At 43.2% G+C, this 11,663-nt stretch overlaps 1 protein-coding gene across 1 annotated transcript in view; it reads left to right on the top strand.

Annotated features, from left to right (window-relative positions):
- The window catches only part of LOC128419510 (protein C19orf12 homolog), a 231,930-nt gene that overhangs the window by 198,262 nt on the left and 22,005 nt on the right, over positions 1-11,663 (top strand). The window lies entirely within an intron of this gene.

Raw genomic sequence — 11,663 nt, 5'->3', positions numbered from 1 at the left:
ACCCAAGACGGACAGGTCATAGCTGTATTTTTCCAAGAAAACTCTGTGGACGTAAAAAAGGAGAAGCTTTGAGAAGAGTTTCCATGGCACGCTCTGGTTCGTTGGGTCACGGAGAGTTGAACACGACTACGACGACTAAACAACAACAAAGATGAGTCCCCAATGTCACCATCCTGAACCAGTCAAAACCATTTAGCTCTCCAGATCAGCCTTCATCATAATATCATGTGATTCCATATAACCATTTATCAGTGTCTTTCTTTGTTAAGACTTTGACTAATTTTCCTATTCATTAAATGTCTCCCAATATCCTATTTCACCTACCTGCGAAACAGTTCAAGATTAATCACAGTTGCCATGCCTAGCCGATTCTCTTTTCATGCGTACAATGGCCACCATAGATTTCAGGGTTTTGGAGTGAACATTCACTACATACAGTTCTGTACTATGAAAGTTTAGGCACAGGCCTCTTCAGTTTAGCTAGGCCATAGGCTAAAAAATAAATAAATTGGAACTATCAAAATGATACAGTTTTATGAAATTATTATTTTCTGCAACATCATTTGTTTTAGTCCTTTAAAATAATAAAATCACCTTGGCAGAAAGGTGGTATATAAATGAATGAATGACTGGATGAATAAATATACAAATTTAAGAGTATGGTTTTTTACACAGATCTGTCGAAAAACAAGCATTTGCATGCTGCAACCATGTCCCAGTGAGCTGCAAAAGAGGAAGAATGCAATGCACCTGGGGGGGAAACATCCATTTCCTGAATGTGCACAGTATTTAGAACATGCATCAAAAGCTTCATGGCGTCTCTGTTTAATTACTGCAGCTCCACGTACCAAGTCCAAGCACTTTAGAAGCTGCAGAAAAGCCCATAATTTGGCCTTAAATTATGAGGCACCAAAAAAAAGGAACTAACTCTGGGATTTAGTGGGCTAGCATCAAAGTAAATCTGATTTTAAAATCCACAGGGGAAGATTGATTGCCTCCCCTTTATCATGTTCACCGCTGCAAGTATTTGTGTAGTAGCGTTAAGCATCTGCTTGTCTGTTGCAAGCAGATGCTGTAAGTAGGATTTGACCTTTCTGTTTTGGAAAATTGCTTGAATGTTTAATGTTAAAATATTAAGTTATCAGAGCAGCTCATCTCTTTGGGAGAAAGGAATGCTCAATTTTACACCATGCGGGTTCTCAAAGTAACCATAAGAAGCATGAATAACTTCGGAGGAGAACAAAGCAAGCCATGTTAATGTGGAGGAAACTCTGGAAGTAAATAACAGCTGTTCAAGGAGACATCTCTTAAATATGTATTAATTAATTTGAAGTGCATCGCTTAAATATGCAAAGAGATTATCTTGCGTTAATTTACATTAAAACACTACAGCACTTGCCAGGTTCGTTATAGTATCCTAAGCTATCACTCCAGCCTACGCAACAGCATTTTGTTGGGTGTTGATTGCTTTCGATTTGCCCTTTTAAAAATGTCAGATAGCTGCCTCTTGTCTGGTAGGATCTGTCCTTATGCACACATTTCAGGCTTGCAAAGTTACTGCAGTTTCTATCTGGAGCAATATGGGCTTAGACTGTAAAGAGAAAGGACCAGGTAAAGGAGAGGTCAGACTTAACACTCCACAGAAAAGGGTCAGAACCACAGGTTTTGTTGACTTAGTCCCCAGTCCTGAACATGTGGTTAAAGGGACCCCCCAGATTCCTTATTCTGAATTGATTGTAGCCAGTGTATGAAATCTTGTTCTTTTTTATCCAGGGTGGGGCTTCCATAGCTAGACTTAAGACTACCTTTCATTGTCCAGTCTCTGAAAATGGTAGCAGGAGAGTCCGTGTTCAGAGAAGTCTTTAGTGTTTGATGTTGTATTGTGTTTTTACTATTTTTTGTTGGAAGCTAGTTGTTGTTTGTTGTTGTCATCGTCATCCCTGTCATCACTTATGAGTGGAAACCTGTTGCAGCAGGATCTTTAAAGTTCTCCCTCTGCTTTGCAATGCAGACTTTACAGCCCAATCCTTTATGTGTCAACTCTGTTGAGCTGAATGGAATTTGTGCCCAAGTAACTGTGTATTCCTATACAGTGTATCTGAACAAGTGTGCATGCACACGAAAGCTTATACAGTACCCAGAACAAACTTATTGGGTCTCTAAGGTGCTACTGGACAATTTTTATTTATTTATTTAGATTCCTTCCTTCCTTCCTATACAGCCTTAGGCATATCTGCACCTGAAGGCAAAGCAGTGGTAGAAATGAGGAATCTTCTTGTTTCAATCATTAATGGTCCACAATTGGACATTTCCATGTATCAGAATTTACTTATGCGCCCACAATAATTGCATTATTCTATTTTAGTCATCTCATTCTGAAATTGCTTTTCTATTGAGCTGTTCAGGGTCTCTAACGGTACAGCTCACTTGAATCTGGGGGACTCAGGTAAGGGATTATGGTGGTGATGTCACCCTTTGCATTAGGCAGAGGCTAGATCCTTGTACAGTGGTACCTCGGGTTATATATGCTTCAGGTTACAGACTCCGCTAACCCAGAAATATTACCTCGGGTTAAGAACTTTGCTTCAGGATGAGAACAGAAATCGTGCAGCAGCGGCACAGCGGCAGCAGGAGGCCCCATTAGCTAAAGTGGTGCTTCAGGTTAATAACAGTTTCAGGTTAAGAACAGACCTCCGGAACCAATTAAGTACTTAACCCGAGGTACCACTGTATTCAACATGACCCCTTCTCTCCTGGACTAAGACAACAGCACTGAGATGTGGGGTTCTTAATATTTACTGCTTCGTTATCTTGGCCTTTTCAAGCATACTGTCCTCGGTTTCTTAACCTTATTGCCACATTAGTCATGAGGACTAGAAACCTAAGAGATGAAAGTTTCAGGACTGCAGGTTTCTGAGCTGCAATAAAATGACAGAAGGGGCAGCCTTCATTTGTCCTGTAGTTTGTGTATTGCCACTAAGGATTTGCAGATGCAGAATGCAGTTTTTTTGCCAGTATATTGCTGGTTACTTCTTTTAATTGGAAGCAACAGATAACTATTTCTAGTAAGACCTGACTTTAAAGATAATGCAGTCTGTAAAAGATTTGTATGTTGCTAGAGATTGGTGCTGCTGGAGAGAGAAACTACGACATTTTGTAGCACTTTGCATTTTCAACAGTTTATCAAGGTTTGAGAATGCGGATTTCCTTTGGGGGAAATTAGTTCTTAAGTTTACAAAGTGCCCCTGCCATAAATACTCGTAAAAAGGACAATTTGGTAGGTCATGTTTATTTTTCAGCAGGTCAAAGGACATTAGTATGTTCAACTACATAAATCTGTCTGGTACAGTACAGAAATCCACATGCCTCCATATCTCAAAGGGTTTGCTTCTAGATCTGTGGAAGTGCAAAAATATTGCTACACAAAGACAACTAGAAGGTGTGTGGGTGTTTTCCTCCCATCCAACACTGATACTTGTGTTTATTGATTTAAAGCATTTATATACAGTGGTATCTTGGGTTACATACGCTTCAGGTTACATACTAACCCAGAAATAGTACCTTGGGTTAAGAACTTTGCTTCAGGATGAGAACAGAAATCGTGCTCCGGCAGTGCGGCGGCAGCAGGAGGCCCCATTAGCTAAAGTGGTGCTTCAGGTTAAGAACAGTTTCAGGTCAAGAACGGACCTCCGGAACCCGAGGTACCACTGTACTGCTTAACTACAGTAGTCTTGCCTCTAAGCAGTTTACAGAGTCACCGTAAAGTCACCACCAGGTTTGCACCCAGAAAACTATTTTGAATGCATGAGCCTTCTTGTTGGTGGCTGATATTTGCACTGAAAACTAGAGCTTTCAACCTGGTACATTACATTATAATTTATATGATGATGATGATGATGATGATGATGATGACGACGACGACGACGACGACGACGACGACAACAACAACAACAACAACAACTATAGTGGATGCAACAGTCAAGGGTCTGACTCCCACTTTGCTGCTGCTCTCCCTTCATTCACATTCGTGTCTGTTGTCTAGGAAGCAGTCAGGAAGCAAGAGAAGCAGTAACACACATGCCTCTCCACCCCACATGCAAAATAATACTCATTTGCCTTGCCATCTATCTGCTTTGATCTAAAATACAGAACCTGATGGATGCCCTAGGTAAATCAAACGTTTTCCGTCTGCCAAAAGGGTTTTGCAAAAGCTTATTTCATGCCATTACCATTTTTCTGTTTCTAGCAGTAAATCAAAAAAGTATCAGCCCATTCATCCACTTTAAAAAGTAACGCCTTGCCTTTGTGTAATTACCCAGGCCCAGTGGAGACCTCCATACACAGTAAATCTGTTCATTTAAAAGGTTTCACTTTTAAGTACAGCGGTGACATAAATTGGTGGAGAGCAAATTTATTTATTTAATAGGTTTATTCTGTTAACTGGCCTGATAACTGTTAAGACTTCTGCTGCTGCTTCGTATGGCAGGGCTCGTGCTAATGTCTCTGATTTATTTCTGCAGCGGATATTTATGTACGAAGGTCTAACTCCATCTAAGAGTGGTGGAAATTGGTATGTGGTTATGATTTATTCTCATTACTCGCCTGTACTTAACTGGTGTTCAGGGGACCTTCATTGTCTCTACAGCAGATTTCTGAGAAATTAAGTAGCTTAACAAGTAGCAAGAAGGGAAGCTGAAGAGAATATGGCTGAATTCAGAGATCATTTTGTTCCATTTCCCCAACTTTTCCTTGCCTTATAATTTCCATGTTTTATGTGATCTTTCACACGACGTAAAAGCCACTTGTGGAAATCTAGTGGAATCCAGCAGATGTCTTAGTGCTCATTTCCATGTTAATTGCTTCCAGGGAAAAATCCTACTGCAACCCCATTAACCTCGAACAGGAATAGGCAACCTAAGGCCCGTGGGCCGGATGCGGCCCAATCGTCTTCTCAATCCAGCCCACGGACAGTCTGGGAATCAGCGTGTTTTTACATGAGTAGAACGTGTCCCTTTATTTAAAATGCATCTTTGGGTTATTTGTGGGGCTTAGGAATTCGTTCATTCCCCCCCCCCCAACGAAATATATGATCTGAGGGACGGTGGACCGGCCCACGGCTGAAAAAGTTTGCTGACACCTGACCTAGAAAATTGTGGGAGCTTTCCCGTTTTATTTAATTTTTGCTGTTTTTGTGGATCATGCTGTGAGATGAAACCTGGGGCTGTACAGTTATTTCCTGACATTGTCGGAATTGTCGGGGAAACAAAACACTTGTGAGGAAAGGGTGGCGACACATCCAACGTTTTCTGGTTTTGCATCACACCACGAACACTGGTTTGAAGGAAACTTAGTGCAACATGGTATATTGGTCAGAAACCCACAGTTCCATGACATGACAGGAATGTTAAAAACTGGGACAGAAGTGCTAGTGTTATATCTGGGAACACAAATGCACCAAGAGGTGTGAGGCTGTTCCCTCCAAGGGCCGGACTGCCCAGTAATCAGAGGTGGGTGGAGGGAGAGAACCATTTTTTTCATGGTTGCTGCATCACTGCCAGATTTATTGGACAGTTTTCTTCCTCTTCCGCTTCCTTTATGTTGCTGTGAGTAGCACTGTACTCAGCACTGCTCTGGAAATCTTAAGAAACCAAAACGCACCAGTGCAGGTTTGAAAACAGTGGTTAGATTCAGGCTAAGGAGGAGGCCTTGAAGCTCCTTGCTAGAGCATGCACTTGGCTGCAAAAGATCTTCGATTCAGTCTTTCATATTTCCATGTAGGGCTGAGACTCCTGCCTGAATCCCTGGAGAGAAGTTGTCAGTGTTATACCCAGGATGGGGAACCTGTGGGCCTCTGGACAATGTTGGACCCCCAGCTCCCATCAGCCCCAGCCAGTGCAGCTGGCGGTCAGGGATGATGGGAACTGTAGTCCAGTAAGCATCTTTGGAGGTCGACAGGTCAACTGCCACTGCTGCAGACAATCCTTGCCTTAGAGAAACCAATGACCTGGTTTGGGATCAGGAAGCTTTTCTGTGCTACTGTGCCTGCAGAATTAAGCCTGGGCTTAAATTAAGCCCTGCTTCTTCATTCGTATACAGTGGGAGCTCGGTTTTTGAACGTAATCCATTCTGGAAGACCGTTCGACTCCCAAAACATTCGAAAACCGAAGCATGCATTTCCGGAAGCATTTACTTAGGGAAAACTCGATACGGAAGCCACGTGGCACCTTCGACTTCCGAAAAGCGTTCAAAAACTGAAGCAGTTACTTCTGGGTTTTCGGCGTTCAAAAACCGAAACGTTTGAGTTCCGAGACGCTCAAAAACCGAGGTTCCACTGTAACAGAACAAGGAAAAGGCCTGCTGAATACGCAAAACCATATTAATGTAAAGCCTAATATGGGTAGTCTGAAATCAACTATAATTCTGTGACATGCCTCTCCCCGTCCCCACCCCCACCCCACCCACCCCTTTCCCTTTACCCAGTCAAAGAAAATGTTAGGGAAATATAATCAGCAGTGAAACAATTAAAATAATTGTCTTTCACAAAGAGGGTTCTGCACAATATTTTTATAAATTGAAGTCGGATGTGTGGTTGTGTTTTTTTTAGGGATATATATGTATGTTTGTCATGCTCACAAGCCATCTCATTCCTCCCCCCGCCCTTTCTTCTTAAATCCTATTTGTAAATCTCAAGGGTGTCAGTTCTAAAGCAAGACAGGCCCAGCTGGCAGAAACTTGCAAGTGAAAGGCTGAATTTTTTAGCAGCTCCGAAGTTATTTTTAGAAAACATCTTTAGCTTTCCAATAAATTAAGATTGAAAGGCAGCGTCTTAATAAAAACAGAACAAGGAGGAACAATACCAGAGCAATCAAGCGGCGAGCTAAAAATATTGTGCTCAGGGACGGTGTGGAGCCATTCTCCTCCTTTCCCATAATCCCTTGACACTTTTACTCTTGGTTTTAGCATCACTGTCCGCAGGTTTCTGCACTTTCTCCCATGAATATTAAGTCCAGAAATTTGTTCTTTGTGAGAAGAGTACTTGGGTATCTGTAGAGTAGGGCTGCCACCCAAATGAAGAAAAGTTTATAATTGATGAATCGTTTAAATGGGCATAAAGAATACTTTAAAGAGATGGGAAAACCTGTGTAAGAACATATGGGTCCCCACCTACAGTTCAAAGTTGCAGTAGTCCAGTTGGAGTGCTGGACTAGAGCCTGGGAAACCAGGGTTCGAATCCCCCACTCAACCACAAAGCTCACTAGCCACTGTCTCTCAGCCTATCCTACCTCACAGGGCTGTTGAGAGGATAAAAGAAGCATATGTGTTTGAGCTGCTTGGAGTGGGACATACATATCATAGTAAATAATAATCATAATCTTATACCCCTCAGTCAGAACTAGGCCTTAGGGAAGCTACTGTTCTTTCAAAGTCAAAGGCCTTTGAGAGGAAGAATCAGTGTTTTTTTATGGGGGGACGCATACCCCTAAACATTTTGTGAATCTAAGTTTGGCCTCATTGAGGGGCACTATTTCAATATGAGTAGGAAAATGAGAGTACCTCAAAACATTTTTTTTAGGGGGGGGAGCACTGGGAAGAATAATGTATGTAAAGTGCTTTGAACGCTTAAACATGCTATAACTATATATAATTGCTTTAATTTTTAGAAAACTCCAAAACAAATGCTGTGTAGACTAATAAATACAGATCTCCTCCTTTTCCAGATGACATGTGTCATGTCAGATATGGGTATTTGTTCACTGAAGTTGATTTCCCCTAATTTAAAGCACAGGGTAACGTGGCAAAAATGGCTTATTAAGAACGCTACCTCTGTGAGATTTCATGAGCTATAGCACACCCTAGTGATATCAAGAAATTAGAAAACAGAACCAGGTGGTTTAGGTGCCTCACAGAAGCTGACACACTAAGGAGTTATTGCGAGCTGGCAAAATTCCTTTGAGTACCTTGAGGAAATGTGTTTGATTTCCATTTTTAAAAAGGGGGTGGGCATTGTAAGAGCTGTAAAATTGTTGCAGCACAGCTGCATTCATCTCATCATCGGATACTGCAAGGAAAGGGGAACCCAAAATGTCAGTTTGTGGGCCCACTCTACCACAAACAGGATCACAAAACAGGCCTGAAAGGTCACATAATAATAGTCACAGTTGTCATATCCATATTAACTCATGGTTGTTGTTTTTTTAAAGTTTGGAATATTTAGGTACATTTTCAAAGTGTTTGTTTGGGAATTTAGAGGGCAACAGGTGAGGCAAAGAGGCATCCTTACCACTTCATTGGTTCTGTGCTTGCAGCCTAAATGTTATGGACTGGCTGGATGCGGGGGGGGGGGGGCAAGAGCAGGGGAACCCCCAAGGGATAAAGGCTCAGAGCCGGGGTGGGGATTGGTGGTGAGACGGTGTTGAGTGGTCCCATAGGATATCCCCAATGCATTCTCCCTTCCTATTCCAGTGACTGACTGCAATATTTTGAATTGGGAAAGAGACAAAAATCTTTCCTGCAATCATAATGGAAGGACCTGTTTTGTGTGTTTATGCAAATAAAGTTTGCCATCGTGTCGGGTATTTATTTAAATGCCATGCAATTCTTCCCCTCCACATAGGCAGACAACCCTAAGGGGGGCAGCGGCGGGGGAAAGAGCTTCACCCCGAACAAAACAAACCGAATTGTTCCTAAGAACAATTTCGTTTCAAATCCACAGAACAATATTTCATTCATCCTTAATTATCTCCCCACTGGTAAGAGAAGCATCGCAGACTCCTTTTGTTCTCCTGATTTTGCATGCAGTGTGATTAGGTAGCAGATTTATTTATTTTTTGTTTTAGTTATATATATATATGCCAGCGTACTACCAGCCCTTACACATGTGGGGTTTGGCCTCATTGTTTGACTGGTAGAGCAACAAGCAAGAGGAACACGCGTCCTGCCAAATTTCGCAGCCCCCCAAGGTGCACAAGTTCCAGGCTCCCTTTTCACTGCAATCCCCTCCCGTGCACTGCTTTGCTACCAGAACGGCGACCCCATTGTCTTCCGCCGCATTATTGTGAAGCGGCTTTTCTCTCCTGCTGTTTGTCCCCTGTAATCCGTTCGGTTGCTGCCGCCGTCCTGAGAATCTCCGCTTGAAAGGAATCACTTAGTGCTCACAGATGCTTCTCTTGAACCTGCTGGCAAGGATGCAGGCGTTGACTAAAGTACCAGGCCTGTGATCCTACTGATGGGGAAGAAGGGGCAGAGTGAGACAGCAAAAAAATGAAATAAAATAAACGCCGCGAATCTCTCTTTGGTGGAGTTTATAATTTGTTGCTTTCATGGTGCTCTGTTCTCTGTGCTTGTACTCAACGTTATCTGCTCTCCCCTGTGGATTTCTCTACAAAGCATGATGGGAATGTTAGCATGGGAAAGGAAAATTAATACTGGCTGGCAATGTTTGCCTAGCGCACATGCAAGGCAGATCACACAGCCACAAGCAAAGGGAGACATCTACCGTTTGAGAGATAGTAAAGGAGGCACATGGCAGTACTGCAGGCTTGGTAGGCAATTTGTCCAATGCTGAATACCACGTTTGGGAATTCTGTCGTAAGGCAGGCTTGGTATAAAAGTGAGAAAGTTTGCAGAGGCAATCATGGTTGGGAAAGCAAAATCTCTGAGAAAAAGCTAAAGTAACTGGGGTGGAGTGGGAGTTGTTGATGGATGACTTAACCATAGTAAAGGATCTGAGACAATGCTCTCTGAAGTTCTGCATGCAGGGAGTTTTTCATGGGGAAATCATGCAAAATGTGATATCCTACCTACACCCTGCGATTGGTAGGGCAGAAATCAGGGAGACTGACAGTAGAGGGCGCCAGAGCCAATGACCAGCGGAGCCAACTCATTCCGACTTCGTCCCATCTGCCTTCTCCCTGCTGAGCTCCACAAAGGGAACACTGAGATGAGGAAGGTGACAGGCAGCGCCACCCCCCACTGGACCAATTGGAAGCAAGCAGGCAGGCTGGGTGGGGGCTGGTTGAAGACAGAGTGTGGTTGGTGGGGCAGTGCCCCATTTACCCTAATGAGCCAGTCTCCGATGGCTGTATCCCATAATTCTGCTGCACTTGGCTGGCCCGATATTTTGCTGCCTGTTCCATGTAAAAAAAGGGGGAACTGAATCTCACGTCAACACAAGAAATGGGGCAGGTTCTTCAACTGCACTTGAGGGCTGTTACCATTCACTTTGGCGCCAGTGTGCTCCCACTGCTGGTGATTGAAGCCTAGTGCACATGCCATTAGCCACAGTCCATATCTATCCTGCAGTTTCTTGGGAAACCAGTCTTCCTCCAATTGAAAAACGTAAGCCATACTCACTGTGCAGTTAAGCTGAGCAGGGTGCATGTGAGACAGCCATTACACATGTGCAGATGACAGTTTAATGAATAGGAGGGGTTGTTGCAGGGGAAAGCTACAGTCACACATAAACCAAACAGGTAATGCACATCAGATGAAGATATCCCCACCCCTCCTGTGATGTGCAAATATGACTTGAAATGCAGCTGGGAAGGTCAGACAACCTTGCTATGGTTTAAGTCGCTAATGTGTACGTAGCCAATTTATTTTATTTTATTTATTTGAATATTTATGAGCCACACATTCATAAAATATATGCAGGTGGCTTACAATGTAAAATACAATAAAGTTAAAAGCAATCAATAAATATCTATACAATTAATTAAAAATTTCAGTAAGGCAGTAGGTTAGAAAAGGGCGGGGGGATAAAAATCCTGAAATTCATATATAGGATGGGATACTTGTACCTTCAAATACCCCAATCAAGCATAAACCAGGATGGGCAGGCAGTGGATGCAATCTAAAGCACAAAAGAGGTTCACAGGCATGTGCTTTTCTCACCTGCCATCTATCCCTCCACCACTCTCCCAGAGCTCATCCATAATGCCACAATGTGGCTAGGGAGTTTCCTGTAACTCCATTCATTCTCTCCTCCTTGCTACACTTCCCCCTCCCGCAATCCAGGTTTTCTTATATCGGGTACCCCAAAAATCTGGACTGACGAGGTAGAAAGTGTGGGAAGGCAACTTTTTGGGGGAGAGCATCATATGGACAATGAAGGCACGGGAAGTTTCCTATGCTCATTAAACAACACTGTGGGTGATGCCCTAGGGATGCTCTGATGCCCAAAGGGAACCTGGCTCGAGGACAGTGAAGTGTAAGAGCACCAAGAGGAAGGAAGACTCCTATCCATTGCCTGTACTTTCCATCACATCTTCGTTGTTACTGGAGGACAGCTGCATTTGGACATACAAGTCCCCCATGACCACATGCAGATTGATCTTCAAGTGTCCTTAAGAGAGTTTCTACTAGCCAAACACTGCTGGGCATGTTACAGGGCGAAATTTTAATGCAACCGCCAGATGGGGCTGTTTATGTAATAAAAGCAATTTCAGAGGCAACCTCTCACCTCCTGCTGTTCTGACCCCCCCCCCCAACAAAATTCGTCAACATCCTTGGTTTCCTGGTGTGCTCTCCCCCCCTCCTCATTTTTTTGGTATGCGAAGTGACCCAACTACATCTGCAGGGGGGCATCAGGCCAGCAAAGACTCCAGGTCACTTCCTGCATAATAGATCCTGTATTTAAGCAGCAGGAGTTGGACTTGATGACT

Source organism: Podarcis raffonei, chromosome 8 (assembly GCF_027172205.1).
Source record: "Podarcis raffonei isolate rPodRaf1 chromosome 8, rPodRaf1.pri, whole genome shotgun sequence".
Lineage (NCBI taxonomy): Eukaryota > Metazoa > Chordata > Lepidosauria > Squamata > Lacertidae > Podarcis > Podarcis raffonei.
The sequence above is the reverse complement of the archived record's forward strand: the minus strand, read 5'-3'. Positions and strand labels throughout refer to the sequence as shown.